The 25,242-nt window shown below is 43.1% G+C and overlaps 1 protein-coding gene across 1 annotated transcript in view; it reads right to left on the reverse strand.

Annotated features, from left to right (window-relative positions):
• The window catches only part of LOC122789270 (metal transporter CNNM2-like), a 783,502-nt gene that overhangs the window by 15,214 nt on the left and 743,046 nt on the right, over nucleotides 1-25,242 (reverse strand). The window lies entirely within an intron of this gene.

Genomic DNA, 25,242 nt, shown 5'->3' on the forward strand with positions numbered 1-25,242 from the left:
TGCATGCAGCTGAACAGGAGGGCAAACATACTTTACAATGTGGATTTGATTATTTGGAAGCTTCCTGTAGAGCAGCTGTTAATGGGTCTGTCATACGTAGACATGCTTGGTTAAAAGGACAAACCCTACCTGATCATGTTAAAGCAAAATTATTGGATGCACCTTTACAGCAGGATGTATTATTTGGTGTCAAAGCAGAAGAGGTTTTTATAGAAAATGGAGGATAAGGCAAAGTCTATGCAGACGGTCAAGGATTTTTTACAGGTAGAGCTAGAGCTGCTGGTTCAGGCGTAGTCATGAGACGCCACGCCTGGATGCGCCTGTGTGATTTCGTGAACCCCTTTAAGTCTTCCTTCCTTAATGCTCCTGTGGAATGATCTGCCCTATTCAGCCACAAAGTGAAGGATACATTAGCCAGGTGTGAGAAGGACGGGAAAATCCTGTCTGCCATAGATGTACGTTTCTCTAACCCCCAGCGTCCTTATTCAAGGAACCAGTGGAGTGGAAAATGTGGCACAAAATGTCTCAGGGTGCTTTTTGTGACACACGTGGTGAGTTCTCCCCCAGAGGCGGAGGGGGGTATCTCTAGTGGAAGATGCCCCTACAGAGGCAGAGGGGGTCCACGTAATCAGGGGTCTAGAGATTCTTTCTCCAGATAGCCCTATCAGCGCTCTTGAAGAGCGGCCCGATTGCTTTCCTCTGGAAGCAGTCAGGGGACCAAACAGCCTGGCATTGCATAACCACAGATTCTTGGGTGCAGAGGATAATCACCAGAGGCTACAAAATCCCATTGAACTCCATCTCAAATCCTCAAAAACATATTCCTAAAGTTCCACCCAGTCAAAGGGAATCGGCAGTCATAGAGATAAAAAAGCTGTGTCAAAAACGAGTCATCCAAACAGTCCCATCAGACCAAATAGGATCTGGATTATACTCAAGATTTTTTTAGTGCCAAAAAAGACTGGGGACTGGAGGCCAATTTTAGATCTCAGTATTCTGAACAAATTTATCACCCAAACAAAATTCCGGATGGTCACAGTTCAGTCCATTCTTCCATTCTTGGAAAAGGATGATCAGATGTGCTCTATGGACCTTCAGGATGCGTATTACCACATAAAAATGGACAAGTGTTCCAGAAAGTTCCTTCGCTTCCGGCTAGGAGTCAATCATTACCAATTCCGGGTTCTGCCCTTTGGACTCTCTACAGCCCCCAGAGTGTTCACAAAATGTATGGCAGTAGTTACAGCTCACTTGAGACTACAAGTATTCTGAGGGTTTCCATATTTAGACAATTGGTTCCTCACCGCCCCCACCAAGCATCTCCAGGAAAAAGCCCTGAATTACACCCTGACATTGACAAAAATCCTGGGGATCTCTATAAATTGGGAGAAAAGCAACCTGACCCCTACTCAGAGCTTAGACTTCATAGGAGCGGTTTTCAATACTCAGTCTTGCCAAGTGTCTCTTCTGGATCACAGGTTCCAAAGACTAAGGTCTCAACACCGAGTGATACTCTGTCAGGACATGGACTCAGCTTGAGAGTTCCTCTAACTTCTAGGTTCAGTGGCTGCAGCACTCACCATTATCCCATTCGCGAGATTACACATGAGACTCCATCGGTGGCTTCTTTTGTCTCAGTATTACCTGAATCATCATCCATTATCTTGCCAAATATGGATAACAAAACATTGCAAAAAAGACCTTTGGTGGTGGATGAAGCCAGATGCAAACCTTTTCCCCTCCTCAACCCAAGGCCATTGTGACCATGGACACTTCCTTGATAGGGTGGGGTGGACATTTTCAGGGCATGACTGTCCAAGGCAGATGTTTGTCCATAGAGGCCAATCTCCATATCGATGTTCTAGAACTGAGAGCAGTGCTTCTAGTGTTGCAAGCATTTCACTCTGTCCTGCCATCTGGGACAATTGCCATCCAGTCAGATAACATGGCAATTGTCTGGTATATCAACAAACAAGGGGGAACCAAGTCCTACCCATTGTGTCGAGAGGCTAGGAAAGTGTGGCAGTGGGCGATAGCTTACAACCGCTTTCTGATTGCAATGCACATTCCCGGGCATTCCAACGTGATTGCAGACAAACTGAGCAGGTATATCCTTCTGCTTCACAAGTGGTCACTTAACCTAACCATAACAGCGAAAATCTTCAGCCATTGGGGCCAGCCTTGCTGTGATCATTCCGCCTCCCCAACAAACCACAAGTGCAGCAGCTCTTTTGCCCTAATCCCCCCGCAGCGAGAGTCCCCGTGGGATGCTCTGATTCATGATTGGCCCACGGGACTTCTGTATGCTTATCCACCTCTTTCCCTAATCCCCAAAGTTCTGAAGAAAGCCTTCCAGTTGAAAAGCAAAGTGATCCTCATTGCACCCTATTGGCCTCAAGTATGGTTCCCCTTTCTTTGGCCTCACCTGCTAGACAAACCATGGATCCTGGATCCAAATCCAGATCTGATCTCTCACCCCCAAGGGATGATTCACCCGAACATATCCAATCTAAAGCTGACAGCTTGGTTTCTCCACTTCCAGTAATTTCCAGGCACACCAATCTTTCTTCCCCGGTCTGTGACATTATCCTGACTTCGCATAAACATCCATCAGAAAAATTTACCGTAATAGGTGGAAAAGATTCTTAATATGGTTCATGCAAAGAAAACTTGACCCTTATTCAGCTCCAGTCAATACAGTTTTGGATTATTTGTCAAATTTCTTCAAAGCAGGAGCTGCAGCATCAACCATCCTTGTCCATTTAGCTGCCATCTCCAATTTTCATAATGGTTTCAAGGACTCTTCTTTAATCTCCCATCGTCTTTGCAAACCTTTCTTAAAAGGGATATCTCATATTAGACCACCTGTTAAGGAACCCACCAAACCATGGAGTCTCACATTAGTTCTTCAAGCCTTACCACAACCCCCTTTGAACCTGCTGCTACCTGCAATATCAACTTCTTATCCTGGAAGTCCTTATTCCTAATGGCCATTACCTCAGCTAGACATATTTCCGAGCTTTAGGCCCTATGTAATAAACCTCCTTATATAATTTTTCATGAGGACAGAGTATCACTTCGGACAAATCCCTCCTTCCTACCCAAAGTTGTTTCAAATTTCATAGTAAACCAGTCTATTGACATACCAGTTTTCTTTCCTAATTTCTTGAACAAAGGAGAATACTTCCTCCACTTTTTAGATGTACATAGACAATTGAGACTTTATCTTGACAGAACAAAGGAAATCTGCAAATCAGACCAATTGTATAATTTTCCGGCCCAAAATTGGGGAAAGCTGTTTCTAAAGTAACTCTATCCATATGGCTAAGAGATTGTATACTCCTGGTGTATCAACATTCAAAAACCCCTAGACCAGGCAAAATCAAAGCACATTCCACCAGATCTGTGGCAGCTTCAATTACTTTTCATTCAAGGGCATCCATGGACGATATCTGTGCAGCTGCAACTTGGGCTACTCCCCGTACCTTTATCTCTCACTACAAATTGGATCTGGTCTCCAGGGGAAGAGCTTCCTTTGGTTCGATGGTGCTCAGGAATATTCTTCCATAAGGGCCACCCAAGACATATAAGGTAGCTAGGGACTCTGTCCCATCAGTAAGGAGTGAATGAAGATTAACAACATCAGATAAAGAAGTCTTGTCTTACCATAACGTTCCACCTGTGTTGTTAATCTTCATTCATTCATTACGTCCCACCCTCCTTCCCCCTCATAGAGGCTCCTGGGGGATTGTCTGGGTCCAGTGTCACTCTAGGGAACTTGCTCAGATATAGCCTCTACTTTTCTTGTCATGGTCAAACTCGATCTGAGATAACTGGGAGAAGGGCACTATGGGTAAAGCTTAGCTCGAGAATTTTTGGCTGGCGCGAGCTTGGTATAAGTCCGACTCGGTACCGAAGACAGAACCGACACCCATCAGGAATGAATGAAGATGAGCAACACAGATGGAATGTTATGGTAAGACATAACTTCTTTATTTTATGTCCTCCTTTGTGCCTTTGATTAATTTCATGGATTTGGCCATTTCTTTTATCTTTCATGAAAAAAGGAAAACTTTTCTTAGTTATTCATGGTATTTTTCTCAGCCTTCTCCCTTTCTCTCTAATAGGCTGACGACTATCCTTTTTTTAGTTACTTTGATTGCCTTTTGTATCTTCCATAAAACTATTTTACTGTGCATTTATTCATTCTTTATAAAATAGTCTCTCTGTTGATATTATTATTGTTTTGTTCTGATAATCTGTGTTCTTTGGTATTTTACTGATTGTGTAACTCTCACTACACTATGGAGAAAGCTTTGGGTTTCAGAAAGTGTTCCAAATGTGGGCACAAGATTCTGCTCCAGGAAACGCACAACTTTTATACTGTGTGCCAGAGACCATAACATCTGCATTCCCCTTGTGGCTACATTACCTTATGGAAAATTCATCCTTAAAGATAATGTATAAAGTGGCAAAACAAAGTTTTAATTTTACATGAAAAAAGCGTTCACTTGCACAAGGATGCATGTGAACACTCTTATGTAAAGTAATTTTTTGTTTCAGGCTATTTCTATAGCAGATTGGCATTTAGGTTCATAGGTTCATACTAGGCTTTCTGCCCTGGGGCAATTATAAGTCTAGCCCGATTCTGTATGGCTTATGCCACCCCTTGATTTGAGTATACTGTGCCCTTTTTAAGGTTTAGTTTACTGTGCCTCTGTCTAATAGTGACACGGGAGTAAAACACTTCTAAACACAGAAGTGTAAACTATTTGTGCCGTTATTTATGACAGTGATATTAATATGGTGGGAAAAGGCTTGTACATCACTTTGGGAGCCAGTATAATTAAGATTGTATTAGCATTAGTAAATGATTGTGAAACAATTATTCAGTTGCCAATCTGCTAAATTAAGTTCGGCAAAAAAAAATATTTTTTTTACCCAGATTCTGTTGGCTTCTCAAGAAGACTTCACTAAAAAGGTTATCAAAAGTAGATGGAAGAGGTTCTCAGTTTAGGCAATACACCAAGGTCCAGACCCCAACTTAGCTTCAGTGTCTGCTTTACTTCAGGTTTTGATAACACTCTCTAACTCAGGATCATCTTATTTAGCGATCAAAGTCCAACTGATGGCCATAATCAGTTATCATCAGGGCTTTAATTTTTGTCATTAGGCTCTCAGAAAGTTTGTATAGCCTTTCTAAAGTGAACTTTTCTTCGTAAACCCCCACATAAAGACTCCACTCAGCCATGGCATTTGAACTTGGTTATACAAGCTCTTATTAGATAGCTGTTAGAACTTACCTCTTTGTGTAGTCTAAAATAGGTATCGTGAAAAAAAATTTCTTAGTGGCTATTATTTTAGCAAAAAGGATCGCTGAGATTCATGCTTTGTTTTGCAAACCTATGTACTAATTTTTTTCCAGATTATGCTAGTAAAGAAGAATTTCAGCTCTGTACATTAGAAGTCCAGAGTCAACTCTATTTTTACCTTCATCGTACCAAAGAGTTTTTTAAGCAGGCAAGCTGGCAATTAAGGTATCTAAAGTATTCTGGTCTAGATGGCTATCTGACTGCATTACTCATATTTAAGCAATAAACCCCTTGCTTCCAAACCAAAAGGCACATACCAGAAGGCCAGGTGCCACTTCTGTGGATTTCTTCCAGAATTCCTCCATAGATGAAACTTGTACTGCAGCAACCTGGTCAACAATGCATGCCTTCATCAAGCATTAGACATTATACATTATTCCCAGGTCCGGATTTTCATTTGGTTCCTCTGTCATGCATTACAACATGATTTCACCCAGAAGAGCAGGTAGATGAGGTCCTGTCTCATAAGTTGTTGTGGGTGGAGAGTATAATACAGGATTCAGAAGTTATGTGCTTACCATAATAATAGAACCTTATTGTCCCACTCTTGCTCCCTTCCATATTGTCATTTTTTCCCTAGAAAGACCTGGTAGACTTAAGTTCGAAGCATGTTCTCCACTCCCTTCTCAGTCCAATTTTCTTCACTTTCTTTACATCTAAAGGCTCACTTGAGCTTAGGAAAGTGTAGATGCAGGTACATTGTGAGAAAGTGGAATAGACTGAGAGCTGAGAAAGTTCTGTGTGGAAAACGTTGCTGGCTGTGATCCACTGTGAGAGTGGATGACCCATAAGTTGTGGCAGATGGAGTGGGACAATAAGGTTCTATCACTATGTTAAGTATATAACTTCTATTTTGGGATAGTGGGATAGGGCAGTGTTTATAGGTTCTTAGGTTCATAGGTAGATACTAAGCTATCTGCCTGAAGGTATTTAGAAGCCTAGCTGGAATGTGTTGGCTTTCGCCGCCCCCTTAGATTAGTTCCCTGTGCCTCCATCCAGCAGAGCTATTGAAGTGATCCCTGGGGTAAGCTTTCTGTTTCCCATCCACTCATCAAGGTTTCTCTTGAAGAGGGTTAGTGAGGAGCTCTGCCTAATGTAGATTGGAATCTTGTTCCAGAGCATGGGAAGTCTCTGGGACAGGAATCTATCCCTCCAGCACATCCTATTTATTGTTGTGGTGAGGTTTAGATCCCTGGAGTGTGTGGCTCGAGGGGATATGTTTTTTTTTAGGTGGAGCATGTCCATCAGTTCTGGGTTGGACATGGTCTTGTATGTCAGGTAGAGATCACCTCTTGAGTAGGCGGTATGCAACCGAGTACAGTTGGAGTTTCTTCAGTCGAGCTGCATAGGGCATCTGCTTGAGACCAGTGATCCTCTTGGTGAGGAACTTCTGTGGTCTTTCCAGTTGTTGCAGGTGTCTTGTAAGGTACATCCCAAATGGGGCATTGTACTCTATGATGGGTCTAATGAGTGATGCGTAGAGGGGCCCAATGACCTCTTTTGATCTGGATGCAAACCCTTTTGTGATTAGGTGGGCCACATAGAAGGATTTTCTAACCACTTTGGCAATGTTATTATCAAAGGAGAGGTTACTATCGACTTGGGTCCCCAGCTCTCTTATTACGTCTTCCGTATTTAGGGGGCTACCACCTATGTGGTAGTTTGTGGGTACTTTGTTTTTTTCCAAAGGGGATGACTATGCAGTTTTTGGCATTTAGCTTGAGACCATGGGTTTGACACCAGGTATCTGTCTCAGTGAGACCCTTTTGGAGGATGTCTGTATCAGTCGGAGAGTCAATTATAGCCCCTAGTTTGCAGTCGTCTGCGAACTTGGTGTGCTATAGTCCTCCTGTGCTTGCCTGTACCTCTGAGAAGTATATGCCGAACAGGTGGGGTCCTAGGACTGAGCCCTGGGGAATGCCAATTGTAACAGGTTTAGAGTCAGACTCAGCTCCTGCAACTCTTACCATGTGGATTTTGTCCGTGAGCCAGTTGGCAACCCATCTCGTGACGTAGGGGTTTATGTTCAGGCTGGTGAGCTTGTCTATAATACCTGAGTGGGGAATAGTGTCGAAGGCCTTTGCGAGGTCTAGGTAGGCTATGTGGACCACCTTTCCCTCGTCTATAGCCTTGGTAACTGTCTCAAAGAAGTCCACCAGGTTTAGGAGGCATGATCTGCCCTTAACAAAGCCGAACTGGGTTGGGTCCAGTGTTTGGAGGTTTCCAATGTCCCTATTAATGAGATCCATGATGATGCGCTCCATAGCTTTGCAGACCAAGCTAGTCAGACTTATAGGGCGATAGTTCCATGGGTCCGTTGTGGCTCCACCTCTGTGGAGTGGAATAACCATTGCTGTGTGCCACTCTGTGGGCACTTAGCCTGTGGAGAGGCTGAGTTTAAACAGTGTGTTTAGGTGAGGGGTTAGTTAAACTTTGAGCTCGTGTAGGACGCAGCCTGGGACATTGTCCAGTCCCATTGATGCTGTGTTTTTGGCTTTGGAAAGGGCTGTTATAACCTGAGAGTCTGTGATTTCAGGGGCACTACATTCTTCTGGTATAGTTATGAGCCCTTTTGGGGGTGAGGGGGGGTGAAATTTGCACTGAATCTGTCTGCCAGGATGTTGGCTATATTGGTCGGTTCAGTGTATTTTGTGTCATTCTGCACTAACTCCGAGAAGATCTGAGAATTGCCACTTAGATTCTTGACATAGCTAAAGAATGCCTTGTGATTATCTTTGGAGTCCATGGCAATTTTTCTTTCGAAGCTAGCCTTGGATGATTTTATGAGGGAACATAGTATGTTAAGTTGTCTATCTCGCCTTCATTCTTGCTGGTTGGATTGGCTCCGACTCGGCCATCTTCAAAAGCTCGAGAGCTGTTTACTGGCTCGAGGCCACCCCATATCCCATGATGCCTGGCACTAGATACCCAGATCTCATTTGCCGCTTCTGCTGCGAGGTTGTCTTACTGGCTCAGGTCGTACATTTTCATTGTTTTATCTGTATTTTTGATAAAAACTATTAGGGTTTTTAGTGTAGATTGTTAGTTGTGGTTACAGCCTTTCTTAGTATATCTTTGTTGTACCTTTAATTTCTTTCCTGAATCCCTCCCCTTCCCTTCAGAAAACTTGTTTTAATTAGAGAGTTTTCCCCTCCCCCTTCACTTTTTTTTTCTCTTTAAAAAAAAAAAAAAATTAGTATTTACCTAGTTTAGTCTTATTTGTTTGTTGGTAGCATAGAATATTGTTTGTATTTTTTGGCTGTTTTTTGGGTGTGGTAACTTTAGTGTGTGTGATAGTTATTATCTCCTATTTTTTGTGTATTGTTCTTGATGTTCCTTCCTTTCTGGGATGTCCAAGGATACCAAAGTGTCTGGATTCAAGAACTTTGACTCATGCTGTCAGAAGATGTCTCTGACAGATGGTCATACTTCTTGTGTCTATTGTCTGGGCACTGTGCACCTGCAGGACTCTTGTTCGATTTGCCATGCTTTCAGCCCAAGAGTCCTGCAGGAGCGTAGAAATAAGTTAATCATATGGGGTTTACCTAAGCCCCAGGATTCACCGGCTAAGGCTCAGCCTGTGAAGTCCTCTAAGTAACCTAAATCTTCGGCTCCCAGTTCGGAGCGGTCGTTGGGTGAAGCTTTTCCTTTTGCCTCGGTTCCGGCCGAAACCGATGTGCCTGCCTCCCAGTCAGTCCCGACTCGCACTTCGGAGCTGTTGGGGAGTCGAAAGAGATCTAGGTCTCCCTCCCTGGAGTCGATATGCTCGGCTCCGAGGTCTCCTCTGCTCCAGTCGGAGCACAGTCATCGGTCCTTCCACTCTTCTCGGTCCTCAAGGCTTTCAGATCATGACGTGGAGAGAGTGGTCAGTAGGCTGTTGAAATCACAGGCCCTAGCAAAAATGTTGTCCAGCCCCCCCTTATCAGGTGTTGGCTCCATCCATGTCTGCAGTTATTCCCTTTCCGACTCCTCCCTTGAGCTGGGAGCCGGAGTTCATTGGGGTTCAAATTGTGGAACCGTCGGCACCGATACCTTCTCCTTCTCTTCCATTGTCGGCTCCGATCACTTCCTTGGTATCGTCCTTGGAGGGGTCTGGGCGCCGAGACTCCCTCAATGGCTCCGAGGGGGCGAGTGGCATCGGACCCTTGTCTGACCCCGTTCTCCCCCTCGGAGCTTCGGCGCAGGTAAGCTCGGCTACTACATCGGCTTCGGAGCCCTCCCCCTTGGTGCAGAGAGGGATTCCGATCTCTTCGGAACCGGAGCCTTCTCAGCATCCGAGTAGGGACGCCTTCGAGGTCATGAGGAGTGTGCTTGCCCCTGAGTCAGCCCCACGATCACCCACATCGGCTCCTCCCCCTATGGTGCCTGTGTCTGCCTCTGCCCCTCCTCCATACCCCAAGCGTGGGGAACCAACACTCCAGGGCACCCCCTTGGGTGTATCTTCCTCTTCCGAGGCCTCCCCTGATCATTCAGAGGAGCCACCTCGTAAGAGGAAATGCAAGAGGAAGCATGTTGACTCCCCTGAGTCTGTCACATCATATACCAACTTAGAGGATTCGGAAGGGTCCCCGAGATCCCCCTCTGAAGATGTCTCCTTCACAGACATCCTTGAGATGCTTAGGCAGAGGGGGAACTGGACTACCCTAAGCCCTTCCGAGGATGAGTCGGTATTCCTGGATGCGTTTGGATCCCAACTTTCCACCTCCTGGGTGTCTCCGCCTTTCGACCCACTGATGCCTGTGGTGGCTCGGAAGGCGTGGTCAGCTCCAGACACAGTGGAACTGACCCCCAGAAGACCCGCTAAATTCATAACTGCACCACAGGATAAACAGTTTTTGACCAAAGGTGTTCTCGTTGATGCCATGGTGGTAGCGACGACCACAAAGAAGGAGTTGGCTGAAACTTCTTCATCTGTCCATCCCCCTAACAAAGAGTCCAGGACGATGGACAGATATGGGAAACGGATGTTCTCTTCAGCGACCTTTTCCATGAGGTCTCTGAATTATTTGTGCCACTTTACCCATCTTCAAAGGGATCTCCTTAAAGAGCTTGGAGATACCCTCCAAGATCCATCAATTCTGCATTTTAACAGAACTTTTATCACTGGATTGTACAGACAGTTTTATTTGCTTTTCAGCACAGTGTTAGCCTGGGTGAATCAGCTGTCTTTTGGTTTGTTGAAGATCCATCAGCTGAGGGGGCCCAGGCTAAGGCAGCCTCCCAGCTGGCGACTCTTAATTCAGTGTTGAACTCCTCCATGAGTCTCATTTCTTATGCAGCCGATGGTGCGAGTAGAGCCGTGGGCACAGGCATTGCCCTAAGGAGGCACGCTTGGATGCAGCTATGTAACTTTGCGGAACCTTTCAGAGCGTCTTTCACCAACACTCCCTTTGATGGTTCCTCTCTGTTTGGATCACAGGTGAATGACACCCTTACCAGGTGTGAGCAGGAAGGCAAGACTCTCTCTGCCTTGGGAGTCCGTTTTTCCACTCCTTCCAGAACATATCCAAAGGGTCAGAAGAGTGGAGAGATGTGGTTCCAGAAATCCCAGGGAGCCTTGCTGGACACACGTGGTGAGTTCCCATCCAGGGGCAGAGGAGGGAACAATAATAGATGCCGCCCTCGTGGCAGAGGGGGTCCGCAAAACCAGGGCAGCAGAGAATCCTTCTCTGAGAAGTCTTTCCAGCATCCCTGAAGGGTTGCCCGGCTGCCCACCTCTGGAGGCAGTCGGGGGAAAATTATCGCTCTACCCAAGAGCCTGGCAAGACATAACACAAGACAAATGGGTACAGTCTGTTATATCCGGAGGCTACAGAATTCCCTTTATTCGCACTCCCTTATTGTTAAACAAGTCCTTTTCAGCTGTTCCACCCAATATAAGGGATTAAGCAGTTCAAGACGTTTCAAAACTGCTAAGAAAAAGGGCCATGCAGCATGTCCCAGCAGACCAGCAAGGATCCAGAATTTACTCAAGGTTCTTTTTGGTACCAAAAAAGACAGGGGACTGGAGACCCATTCTGGATCTCAGCAGACTGAACAGGTCTGTACAAAGAATGAAGTTTCGGATAGTCATGCTACAGTCCATTTTACCCTTTCTGGGTCAGGACAATTGGATGTGCTCTATAGATCTTCAGGATGCATACTACCACGTCAAAATGGACAGACGCTCCAGAAGATTCCTTCGCTTCCGGCTGGGAGCCAGCCATTATCAGTTCAGAGCTCTGCCCTTTGGTCTCACCACAGCCCCCAGGGTGTTCACCAAATGTATCGCAGTAGTTACCGCTCACCTGAGACGGCAAGGATTCCAGGTGTTTCCATATCTAGACGACTGTCTCCTCACTGCTACCACCAGGCATCACCTTCTGTGAGCCAGAGACTACACTATCGAGACTTGCTCCAGACTAGGTAGCACAATAAATTTTGAAAAGTCTGCATTGTCGCCCTGTCAGTCTATCACCTTTACAGGCGCAAATTTAAATACAAAAGACATGTCAGCGAACCTTCCACCAGACAGGGTATTAGTGATTCGCCAACATGTACAGGTTTTATTAGCATGCAAAAGAATTCAAGCCAGGTTCGTCCTCCAAACTCTGGGTCTCATGGCAGCAGTGATCATACTTGTTCCTCTAGCTCGTTTTCACATGAGGATTCTCCAGTGGCTTCTTTTCACCCAATGGTCCTTCCAGCAGCTTCCCATGTCTCACATGATTATGATCACAGAAGCATGCAAAAAGCACCTTGCGTGGTGGATGGTCTCCACATCCGTGCCCCAGGGCAGACCATTTGTACTTCCCCCTCCAGTTGCTACGGTGACCACGGATACCTCCCTGATCGGGTGGGGGGGGGCATTATCAGGGCAGAACAGTCCAAGGCACCTGGCAACCTCACGAGTACCATCTGCATATGAGCGTCTTGGAGATGAGGGCCATGCTTTTAGCATTGCAAGCTCTTCAGAACTCTCTTCCTACCGGGACCATTGCAATTCAAATGCTCAATATGTCAGTAGTGTGGTACATCAACAAGCAGGGCGGAACCAAGTCCTACCCCCTATGTCAAGAAGCACTCAGACTCTGGCAGTGGGCGATCTCTTCCCAACGGTTTCTGATCGCAACGCACATCCCTGGGAGGTCTAACATCATAGCAGACAGGCTGAGCAGAGCAATTCTCATGCCTCACGAGTGGTCTCTGAATCAGGTAGTTGCAGACCAAATCTTCTGCAAATGGGGCCAACCTTGCTGCGACCTTTTTGTCACCCCCTTCAACAGCAAGTGCAGCAATTTCTTCTCTCTCCTTCCACTTCCCGGACATTCCCCCAGAGATGCTCTAGTCCAGGATTGGCCTCAGGGACTTTTTTATGCATTCCCTCTGTTTCCCCTAATCCTGAAGCTAATACAGAAAGCTACCGTATTGGGCTGCAAAATGATCCTCATTGCTCCATACTGGCCTCAACAAATATGGTTCCCGTTCTTGCATCATCATCTTCTCGAGCAGCCTTGGACACTGGACCTAGTTCCAGACCTTCTGATCCATCAGTCGGGCGGGCTGCACCAATCCCTGCAATCTCTCCAGCTCACTGCTTGGTTGCTCCACTTCCGACTTTAGCCAGGCTTCCTGATATCTCCCCCTCTGTGTGCGAAATTATTTTATCATCGCACAAGTCTATGACTAGAAAAACTTACGCTAGTAAGTGAAAACGTTTTTCTTCCTGGGCAGAGGCTAAGAGTAGAGACCCCTTTTCAGCCCCTGTACACCACATTTTGGAATTTCTTCCGGAACTCTTTCATGCTGGGTCCGCTTACACTACAATTAGAGTTCAGTTAGCTGCAATTTCAAATTTTCACATTGGCCTGTCGGAAAATAATATCATGTCTCATAAGCTATGTAAAGCCTTTCTCAAAGGGACCACTCTGCTCAGGCCTCCAGTGAGAGATCCTCCACCTCAGTGGGATCTATGTTTGATTTTAGCTCTTTTAATTTTGCCCCCCTTCGAACCTGCAGCATCTTGTTCCTTGAAGTTTTTATCTTGGAAAACCCTCTTACTGGTAGCTATTACTTCAGCCAGAAGAGTTTCGGAACTTCAGGCTCTTTGTATCCGTCCTCCATACCTAGTGTTCCACAATGACAGGGTTGCTCTCAGGACTAATCCTTCCTTCCTTCCTTCCTAAGGTATCTTCAGAGAATAACTTGAATCAGTCCATAGACCTTCCTGTGTTTTTTCCCAACCACTCCAACAGGGCGGAATATAAATTGCATCAGTTAGATGTTCACAGGCAACTACGCTTTTATTTGCATAGAACTAAGGACATCAGGAAATCAGATCAACTTTTCCTTTCTTATGCTGAGGGTAAACAAGGTCTTCCAGTCTCAAAAGTAACCTTGTCCAGGTGGTTGACTACTATCATCACATTTATCTATCAACTGAGGAATAAAGAATTGCCTGTTAAACCAAAAGGTCACTCCACCAGAGCTTTAGCCACTTCTGTGGCCTTTCAGGCTAGGTTGCCCATGGAATCTATTTGTACTGCGGCTACGTGGGCCAACCCACATACTTTCATTTCACATTATAAGTTGGATGTGGTTTCCAGGAGCAGAGCTGATTTTGGTTCCACTGTTCTGAAAAGTTTGTTCCGATGAGCCACCCAGGATTTTAGGTGCTAGGGACGCTGTCCCAACCAGCAAGAATGAAGGCGAGACAGACAACTTAACATAAAGAAGCTATGTACCTACCATAACTTTCCATGTTAGTTGTCGTCTTCTCGCCTTTTTTCTTGTGTTCCACCCTCCATCCCCCTATCCTAGTAGACCGAGAAGAGTTCCTTATGATTTTTCACTGGCTGAGTCTTCTCTGGCTATTCCTTTCTGCCTAGTAACCTCTCTGGTAGGGTTTATACATTCCAGAATAGGATTCTTTTCTTATTATGTCTGCAGTTAGACTTACCAAACGAGATCTGGGTATCTAGCGCCAGGCATCATGGGATATTGGGAGGCCTCGAGCCAGTAAACAGCTCTCGAGCTTTTGAAGATGGCCGAGTCAGAGCCGAGGATCGGCTCCAAACCCAACCAACAACAAAGAAGGCGAGAAGAAGACAACTAACATGGAACGTTATGGTAGGTACATAACTTCTTTTTCTTGCTGATACTGATCAGAAAAAATAGATAAAAAAATAAGAGTCCAAGGGTACAACGATCACTGAAACAAAAAGAACACAAAATCCCCAGGACAAACCACGATCCATGGTATACATGGTATGACAATAATGCCCTCTCTCGTCATATAGTTGGTAATGACACAAGTCACAATTTTCACTTTGCCGTTCTCGAAAAGGTGAATCTTAACCCCAGAGGTGGTGACATTAAGAAAATTGTGGGGGAAAGAGAGATAAAATGGCAACTAAAATTGAATGCAGCATGCTTCCCTGGTTTAAATGAAATGATTTCAACAAAACCACTTGTTAAATATTGAAAGGTTTTTAACATTTTAAATATTGGAATTTTGTTTCATTTTATGTATAGTTGATTGGGTGTTCACTCACAACATTTACAATACTTACAGTATTTTTATTTATTTACTTAAATATTTAACATATTTATATGACAACTGGAATTAAATGTACATTTTCTAGAATTATTACAGGTTGGTCTCTAAAGATGTACTGCGTTCAATACGCTGGAAGAGCATGTTATTTACTTCATCTGCACATGTACAAAACCTGGTTGTTTGATTTTTTATATTCTTGTAGTTGTTACTTTAAACAATGTTGTACAATTATTCAATTTGTGAATGATTTTGGCGGGTTTTTAAGTATTTAGTGTGTGCCATTAACACTCTACATTTGTTCTGATGAAGCATATGGAGATACGTGAAAGCGCTTAACCAGGATTGGCACTATTTGTGTTTTTCATTGCTACAATAAAGCTCTGTTACAGAAAGGAGTTTGGTGGATCGTGGTTTGTCCTGGGGATTTTGTGTTCTTTTTGTTTCAGTGATCGTTGTACCCTTGGACTCTTATTTTTTTATCGGTTGTTTTTCGCCATGGATTCCATCGAGGAGACTTCTGCCAACTTGTCTCCAGGGTGGAGAGAAGAATTAGACAAAGTTCATTCTGAAGTCGCTATTCTCAAGGGTGAAATCACCCGTTTACTGGAACTTTTGACTCCGCCAACAGTTTGTACAAACATTGCATCTAAAGTGATTGGGCAGCAGTTGACGTCACCTATGCGGTTGACCTCACCACGTTCACTGTCCGACCACGGCAGTTTGGATGAGATACCCAATGGGCAAAGACGTGCCGTGTCCGCAAATTCTACATTGGGTGGTTCTATCAATAGAACGGACAAACACGGGAGGTTGTTTGATTTTTCGCACGAGTCTGGCAACAATCCAGAAGAGGTTTATTTAATTTCGGGTGCCAAACCGAAACGTGCACCACCCAAAAGGACCTATTCCGTTTTGGAGTTGCCCCAGTGTGATACACTTAAAAACACTCAAGGTACTGTTCTCAAACCTACATGTAATCCCCGTGCAGGGATTAATGTCAATGTTAACTTTAAAGACAATTTTGATAAATTCTTGAATTTGCCGTACGAGTTAGGTTCTGAGTGTAGAGTGAAAGAAGGGAATGCTAACCAAGGGTTGCCTAACCCAACATTGAAACAAACGATATTTGCATTTGGTAATAAGCTTACGAAAATTAAGAATTTACAAGTTGACAACATGTATTTAAGGAAATGTTTAGACAGTAATATTGTTCCGATGGGTCTTAGATTTTTCAAACAACCCATTGGGATTGATTTGAATGTAGACAATATGAATAAATGTAATAAGCTTTTCGACAACTTTGGGAAACAATTTATGGAATTTATTTTAAATTGTAATGACCACAAACTCAGTGGTTTATTAAAAGAGGCAGAAGAGTTGAGTGAAACAATCACTAATGACTTGGTGTTCCCTCAATGGGACAAACTGTTTTTTAAACAATTTGAATATGCTGAAAAGAATGGGAAAAGAAGTTTTGATAGAAAATCTAAGAAATTTCTTAGAGACCTGAAACAGTATGAAAATGGTAATGTTTATAGATGGTCTAAGGATGGTTTCAGTAAAAACAGTGGCAATCATACTTACAATGCAAGGGACGGTTTTAATAAGAACAATTTTATTGAAGGCAAAGACTTTTTATCCGCAGGGGGGAGGGGGGTACAACAGATGGGACGAAGTAGACATGAATCAGAGAGGCAGGAAACATTGGAACTATTAGAAGATGGTAATAACGGATGTGGTGGAATTGATTCCTTGGTGATAGATACATTATCCAACAACATAGTTAATGTAGTAGGAGATCTTAAGTTGTTTAATTATACATCTTTACCGATCACTAGAGAACACATCTCTTTGTTTTCCAAGGGTATGAAATTCATTCCCAACCAACGTTTTGATTTGGTTGACACTCTTGTTGAAATTAAGCTTTTTTTGAGGAAACTAAATCTAGGTGTATTTTTTCGTGACAGTTCCCCCACCTGTAGGAACAATGATTCCCTTAAAAAAAGAAGTACCTTTACCCCACCAATGCACTACACATTGACATCCTTTGAAAATGTTGTTAGTAAAGAAGTATACACACTTCTCAACTCAGTGAAAGGAGACAGAATCCAAGGAACTTACAGTAGTGAGGTAGAAAAGACTATTGATAGTTTGTGTGACAACAATATCAGGATAATGTCCGCTGACAAGGGTGGTGGGATTGTTTTATACGATGAAAACACTTACAGAGAAAAAATTTTTGACATCCTTAACAATTTGGAACAATATGAAGAATCATCCCTTAATCAAGTCAACATAGCTCACCACAGAATTGATTTATATCTCGAAGAGTTTCTGTTGGATGGGAGAATAGATGAAGACCTTTACAAATTTTTAAAAGTTGATTTTCCGCAGTTAGCCACTATTTTCGGAATACCCAAAGTACATAAAGACACAGTCGACCCCCCTTTTAGACCTATCATTTCGGGGAGCCACAGTAAGACTTTTCCCTATGGTAGAGTGGTGGACAGTTGGCTCAAACACATCCCAGCCAATACCCACCACATTATGAAAGATTCATGGGAATTTTTGGGCATTTTCAGTCAAGATCTGTGGAGCCCAAATATGGTTTTTGTCACTGTAGACATTAAAGATCTTTTCTCGTGTATACCTAGAACTGAGGGTATTGAGAGATTTACCAACTGTGTATCAAAACATAGTGGCTACTGTTGGGACAAAATTCAACTTCTTATTGAATTTACTGAAATAGTACTCGACAACAATTTCATCTATTACGAAGGTGAATATTATCGACAGACTTCAGGGGTAGCAATGGGGGCTTCTTGTGCCCCCATTTATGCCAATTTGGTCTTATTGGACTGGGAAGAGGAATTCGTTCTTAGTTCGGACTGGATGAAATGGATTGGATGCTATGTACGATACCTAGACGATTTATTCATTTTGTGGAAGGGGGATGATATACAGTTACAAAGTTTTATAGAATATATAAACAACACCACCACATATTTGAAATTTGTGTATCAAAGTAATACAACAGGTATTAATTATCTGGATGTCTACATATTCAATGATGGTTCTACTTTCCAGTCACAGATTTATAGAAAAGAAACATTCAGCAATGGGTACCTAGATTTTAGAAGTACACATCCCTATAGTCAAAAACGTAATATATTAAAAGGGCAGTGTATCCGAGCTGCAAGAATGTCCTCTACTGAGACAAAGATGAAGCAAGAAATTGAATATATAGGTGGTTTATTTAGGAAAAGAGGTTATCCTGATCACTTAATTAGTGACGTGACTGGTTATGTAATACAAGAATGGGGCAAAAAATATTTGCCACTATTAGGTAAAGGTAATAGTTTGAATTTTTCAAAAAAGACTCCAAACAAAGAGATAAATTTACAATACTCAAAATCATGTGTTTTAAGATATGGACAACATGTTGACAAGGTGAAAGATATAATTAGAAAAAACTGGAATATTATTTACAGTGACGAGGGCATTAAGGAATACATTAAAGACAAGCCTACTTTCGTACACAAAACTGGATGCAATATGAAAAAGATTATTGAGTTCAAATCTAATAGACAGAACTTTAGAAGGTTGGGCTCCAACAAGGGCACCCAAAAATGTGGAGGTTGCGCACAATGTCCTTTTATTTTTGAAGGTGCCAAGTGTACGTTAAGAAATGTTAATAGGAATACTGTGTGGTTTGCGAATGGGAACTGTCTGTCAAGTCACGTGATATACTTAGCTATGTGTAACACATGTGCTTGTTTCTATGTTGAGAAGACTGACAGACAGTTAAAGAATAGAATATACGACCACCAGTATTGTATTAGGAAGAAGGATGACAATAATGCCCTCTCTCGTCATATAGTTGGTAATGACACAAGTCACAATTTTCACTTTGCCATTCTCGAAAAGGTGAATCTTAACCCCAGAGGTGGTGACATTAAGAAAATTGTGGGGGAAAGAGAGATAAAATGGCAACTAAAATTGAATGCAGCATGCTTCCCTGGTTTAAATGAAATGATTTCAACAAAACCACTTGTTAAATATTGAAAGGTTTTTAACATTTTAAATATTGGAATTTTGTTTCATTTTATGTATAGTTGATTGGGTGTTCACTCACAACATTTACAATACTTACAGTATTTTTATTTATTTACTTAAATATTTAACATATTTATATGACAACTGGAATTAAATGTACATTTTCTAGAATTATTACAGGTTGGTCTCTAAAGATGTACTGCGTTCAATACGCTGGAAGAGCATGTTATTTACTTCATCTGCACATGTACAAAACCTGGTTGTTTGATTTTTTATATTCTTGTAGTTGTTACTTTAAACAATGTTGTACAATTATTCAATTTGTGAATGATTTTGGCGGGTTTTTAAGTATTTAGTGTGTGCCATTAACACTCTACATTTGTTCTGATGAAGCGTATGGAGATACGTGAAAGCGCTTAACCAGGATTGGCACTATTTGTGTTTTTCATTGCTACAATAAAGCTCTGTTACAGAAAGGAGTTTGGTGGATCGTGGTTTGTCCTGGGGATTTTGTGTTCTTTTTGTTTCAGTGATACTGATCAGGGATGACTTCCCTTCTTGGGATTTTACTCTTTTCTGTACTAGTTTCCTCCTTCTATTGTATAGCTTGTTTATGGCAGGGGCCACCAGACTGCTTTCCTTTTCTTGGAGGAGTGAGTCTTGGTTTTGTTTGGGATAGCACGATCCATGCATTCTTGTAGGTGCCCGTAGAGTGCATTAGTAAAGGATTTTTCAGCTTGGACAGCGTTATCCTTTAGCATAGGAGCTTTGAAACTTTCCACCTCGGTCTTAAGTAACGTGAAGTTTGCTTTTGAAAAGTTTTTCACAGTGGTTTCTTTGACTGGGGGTGGTGGCAGAATGTGGATATCCAGAGTGATTAGTTTATGGTCAGATCTAAAAAGTGAGGGGTTGACCTCCGGTGTGGAACTCCGGTCGCCCATGTTGGTGATGACCAGGTCCAATATGTTGTCACCTCTGGTTGGGGTGTTAACCAGTTGATCCAGGGCATTTGAGTTAATAAATTCTAGGAAATGTTGGGCCAGGGAGTTTGTACTTGAGTAGTTCTCCCAGTTAATGTTTGGATAATTGAAATCACCCAATATTAGGGTGTTTGGTAGGACCTTTATGTTTCCCAGTGTTTCCAGGAATGTGGAGTGGGGGGTCCTGGGACATGGTGGGTGATCTGTAGCAAGCTATAATTTGAATAGCAGTTTTGCCCATTGTTAGTTGCACATGGATGATCTCTGAAGCATCGTGCTGTGCTACTAACCTGGAGGTGTGGGTATCTTTGATGAATATGGATACTCCCCCAACTTTTGTATTTCAGTCTGGGTTTATGACTGAAAAGGAACAGACACAGGACTAAATTTTCTTATCTGTAGCATATTTAGATCAATCTGAAGCCCCGTTTATTTTACATTTATACACAGATAGCTATAAAACTGTATGAGAGTGATATTGCTGAAACCCGTGGCACTGTGGTGTTCAATTAGGCAACTGTGGCTAATCATGTCAGAAGCCTTGGACAAATGTAGGCAGTGCTAGAACAATTTCCTTATTATTAAGACCTTTGTACACATATCATATTCTGTGGCTGAAACGAATAATGTATTAACAGGGAATCACTTATGGAGCCTGTGTTAGGCATTACTGAGTAGGTTGCGAGATTCATTGAATGGGGGGAGCTGCTGCATTACACATTCTATTTTTGATAGGGTGTCGAGTATAGCAATGGGCTTACAGTTGCATGTTTTGACTGATGGCTTAGGATATTTCCTTACAGAGTTGAGTTAGCCTGACTTCTATAAGTGATTAATAATTTTTGAGGGGGAAGGAGTAGAAGAAGACAGGGCTTTGAGCCTGACAGATTTTATAGAATTCGATTAGGCCTTGAGGTTCCTTTTTTGATTTCGGTGGGCAATTTCCTGATGAGAAGAATGCAAATGCATTCATGCAAATTGGAGCTTTACTCCCAGGCCTCCATTGAAAATGGGCTCATTTCGGCCCAATAGACTTTCCCGGTTAACAAACTGCAAATAAATAATAAATGCTGTTTAGACTGAAGCATGTATTGGAGGACTGTGGGAATGTACATGGCTACTAGTAGGATGAAACGTGGGGTATGAGACAATTGATCTGAAAAAGATGTGAAAGGTTTCAGTGATAATGGAGTTGGATCCATCACTGAGGAAGAGAGGGTGTCATTTGTTTCATGGGATATAGTGCTTGATTGTATCATGTCAGGGTAGTTTAAAGAGTCTTCAAAGATACAGAAAAATTATATTTTTGATGTTTAGTGGCCTTTTTGCAAGTATTTAAGGTTCTGTATTATTGGTATAGGGTGCAAGATTTTTCAGTCTACAGACTGTCCATATTTCATTCCTAAACAAAATCTGAGGTGCAAGCATAGCTGAAGAATAGCCAGCAATCTGTACTTCTTTGATCCAAAATCACAGCAATCACTTACATTTTAGGTACTGAATAAGAGTTAATAACAGTCCGAAACTTCAAAGGTAAATATTTAGATCTGATGTTCTCTTTTCTGTCGTCAACTCATGGGTATATCAGATGTGATCAGATTCGGTGTAGGCAACTTTTTAGACTGCTAGATGCAGGGCTAAGGCTTGTCCCCTTTACCCATAATCCCTTATGTCTTACAGTATCTCAGATCTCATTTGCTGCTTGCTAGGCTTTATTGTTTGCCAGATAAGTCCTCCTTTTTTCATCAGATTTTTTTGGGTTAAAGTACTTTATGCTACTTCCTAAGTACTATTCTGTTAATACCTTTGCTTTTTGACTGTTAGCTAAGGTGCCACAGGTGTACCTTTCCCATCTTTTTTTTCCTTCCCTTTATTTTAACAAAAAAAAAACTTTCTCTATACATTTTTTTCTAAGTCTAGTCATAGAGTTTTTAGGTAGAGTGCTAGCTGGTAGTGACCATTAGGGTCTTTGAATATTTTTGCTGCTGTTTTTGACTTTCCACTCTTCCAGTGGGCTGTTTGTTGTTGTGAGTATTCATTATTGAGTGTGTTAACTCCTTTGCTCCCCATCATGAGTGACGAGGCTTTGGTTTTAAAAAGTGCACCACTTGCAGGCACAGGGCCCAACACTCTTGTGTATATTATTTGGGAGTGGCCTATTTAGATGTGGAATGCCTTTCTTGTGCTTCTTTAACAGTCTAGATCCCTCTCGGACAGACACAATAAATTACTCTTAAAGGGTCTTTTTTTTTTCCTTTGCTACAATCTCCCTTTCCCCTTCTGGTAAGAAATCTGTGGAGAAGCCTAAACCATCAAAACAAAAAGAAATACTAAAAGGCAAAGATAAGGATAAAGAAAAGGAAAAGGCTTGAAAGAGATCTTCTAATATTCTGGTCAGTCTGCTAAAGCTCCAGAATTATCAGGTTTGATCTCTGTCTCAGAACCCATTCATATCCAGTCCCTTACTCTTTTTCCATGGTTTTTCTCTGGAACTAGCCAGCCCCTGGCTCTTTTCTCTGATACTACAGGAGAGATTGACTCATCAGTCCTCCAGCCCCCCCCCCCCCTTGGTGGCATAATCTTTTAGGTCCTTTCCCTCATTTCGAAACCTGTCCAAGGCCCGATCTTGGCAGGCTGATGGGGACTTTGAGGACCCAGATTCAGCTAAGGGTCCTCCCAGCACCATCTGCTTTGGGGGTTCTGAGCCCAGCCTGGATGAACCCCCCCCCCCTTACTTGTTTCTCCCTCTCTGGTCAAGACTTCAGATCTGGTGGGCAGGAAGTAAAATGTTTCCTGCAGGATGACCTCATCGGAGCTGATAGCCTAGTCAGCTTCGATTCCGACTTTATCCCCTACCTGCTTGACATTGGCATTGGATATCAAGAAGTCTCAGAGCTGAGAAGCTGGAGTCAGTGCCCAGTGGTCAGGGTCAACTACACAGTTGTTGAAGCCATCCTTTCCCCTGGGGTGCTTCAGCTCTGGGTAGCTCGGCATCACTGTCTGCCCCAGAGCTGAGTTAGTTTGGCTCCCAAGAGATTCTTCGTTGGGTTCCTCAGATCCCAGAGGACTCCCTTGGGGCTGTTTTGTGGATTTGACTTTTAAGGCCTTCAAAAAAGTGCTCTCTAGATCCATGCAGGCGATCTCTTGCTCATGCTTAGTTCCATCCAAATCCCCTCTGGATTCATTAGTTCCTACTTCACATCATCCTGTTTGACTGGGAAAGTCAGCTTTCTTAAGTCTTCAGGACACTCACCAGGTGAGTTTCCCCTTCTGCTTTTGAGCCATCCTCAGAGCCGTTCACCATGTAGGAGCATAGGTAGTAGGTTTGTAAAAGGAGGCATCTGGATTCCCCTCAGGAGTCTCTCACTGGAGATACTGACTTAGAGGAAAGGGAGGGTTCCCAAGACCCCCTTGGATGATATCTTCTTTGGAGACATCCTATAATTAATGAGCCAGTGATGGGCTTCATCCACCCATTGACCATCCCAAGAGGAATGTTTATTCCTTGAGGCTTTTGGGCCTGGCCCATCTACTTTCTGGATTTTTTCCTGCTGATCATCTCATTGATTTGGTTTCTCAGTTGGTATGGAAGGAACCAGACGTAGTGGTGCTAATACCATGTAAGCCCGATATGATCCTGGTTGCCCCTGGAAAGAGGTCTTAAATGAGCAAGGGTCCCACCATCATGGTTGTTGCAGTCACAAGGAGCTATCAGAGAAGAGTTCTACTGTCCATCACTCCTAAGAAGGAGTCTAGGGCTTTGGACAGGTTCATAAACCACACTTATGCTTCAGTGACATTTACCTTACTTGCAATGAATTATCTAGCTGACCTGACAAGGTTCCAGAGATACTTGACCAAGGAGCTCTGCAGGTCCCTTTCAGGTACCTTACCTTTGGATGAGCAGAAGATAGTGGTTTTGCAGCTGGACTTCCACCATTTCACAGCCAATGTGTTTATCTGCTTGCTGTGAAATGCAGCTGATGACCCTTCGAGAGCAGTAGGCACCAGCATTGCTATACACTGACATGTTTGGATACATCTCTGGAATTTTATGGAGAGCTTCAGGACATCTTTTTTCCAAATGCCCCTTTCAGTGGGTCCACCCTCTTTGGATCTAAGGTCAAAGAAATGCTCACCAGAAATAAACAAGGAGGCAAAACACTGCCTCCATTGGGCATCCAATTTCGTACCCCCAAAGGACTTTCTCTCAGAACTGAAAGGGAGGAAAGAAGTTGTGGTTCCACAAGTCCTAGGGTTTTGCTCAGGACACTTGGAGTGACAGACATCCTGCCAGGCTATAGGGTGGAACAACATTAATGGACGTTGCCATTGTGGCAGAAGCAGTTTGCAAAAGCAAGGGTTTCACGGTCCCTTTACTAGGAAACCCTTCTCCTGAACAGTTACCTGACTGCAGCACTCTGGGGGCAGTCAGGGGGATGCTTATCTTTGCACCCTCAAGCCTGGTTAGCCATCATACAAGAGTCTTGGGTGCAGAGAATTATAACCAGAGATTATGTTATTCATCTATCAAGCAAGCAAAGGAAACAGAGTTAGAGGAACACTACAGCTACAGAGGTTTCAAAGCTGCTAGAAAGGTGAATCATCTAACAGGTCCTGCCTGACAAGCTAGGATCTGGAGTCTACCAAGTTTTATTTTATTTTATTTTATTTTTTTTTTTTGTGGTTCGAAGAAGAATGAGGACCATAGGCCCATTCCGGGCATCAGTCATCTAAACCAGTTTGTAAAACAGATGAAATTTTAGATGGTCATGGGTCAGTCCATTCTACCTCTTTTGAGGAAGGAAGACTGGATGTTCTTGGTGGACCTTACAGGATGCCAACTACTACATCAAAATAGCAAAGCAGTCTAGGAGGTTCCTTCACTTTCAGCTGGTAGCCCGTCACTTTTACTTCAGTGCACTACCCTTTGGTCTCACAACAATCCCCATGGTTTTCACGAAGTGCATGACAGTGGTTGCAGAACATCTCACGCTACAATGGTGTGGGTGTTCCCATACTTACATGATTGGCTTATTGCTGCTTCCATGAGGGAATCTACTTGTTTGGGCCAGGGGACTCCTTGCTCCAGCTATGTTACCAAGTAGGAATCAAGGTCAACATGAAATAATCCAAGCTGACCCTAGTCCAAATGATAGCATTCATAGGGTGCCACCTGGATACTACTACTCAAATTTCCAAAGTGCTGGTTTCCAGAGTCCTCTCCCTAAGTCAACAAGCTTACAAAGACAAATACTACTCAAAGCCCTCAGCAATATTGATCCTTCCTCTGCTG

The sequence above is a fragment of the Protopterus annectens genome, chromosome 14.part0 (assembly GCF_019279795.1).
Source record: "Protopterus annectens isolate FY-2018-M chromosome 14.part0, PAN1.0, whole genome shotgun sequence".
NCBI lineage: Eukaryota > Metazoa > Chordata > Ceratodontiformes > Protopteridae > Protopterus > Protopterus annectens.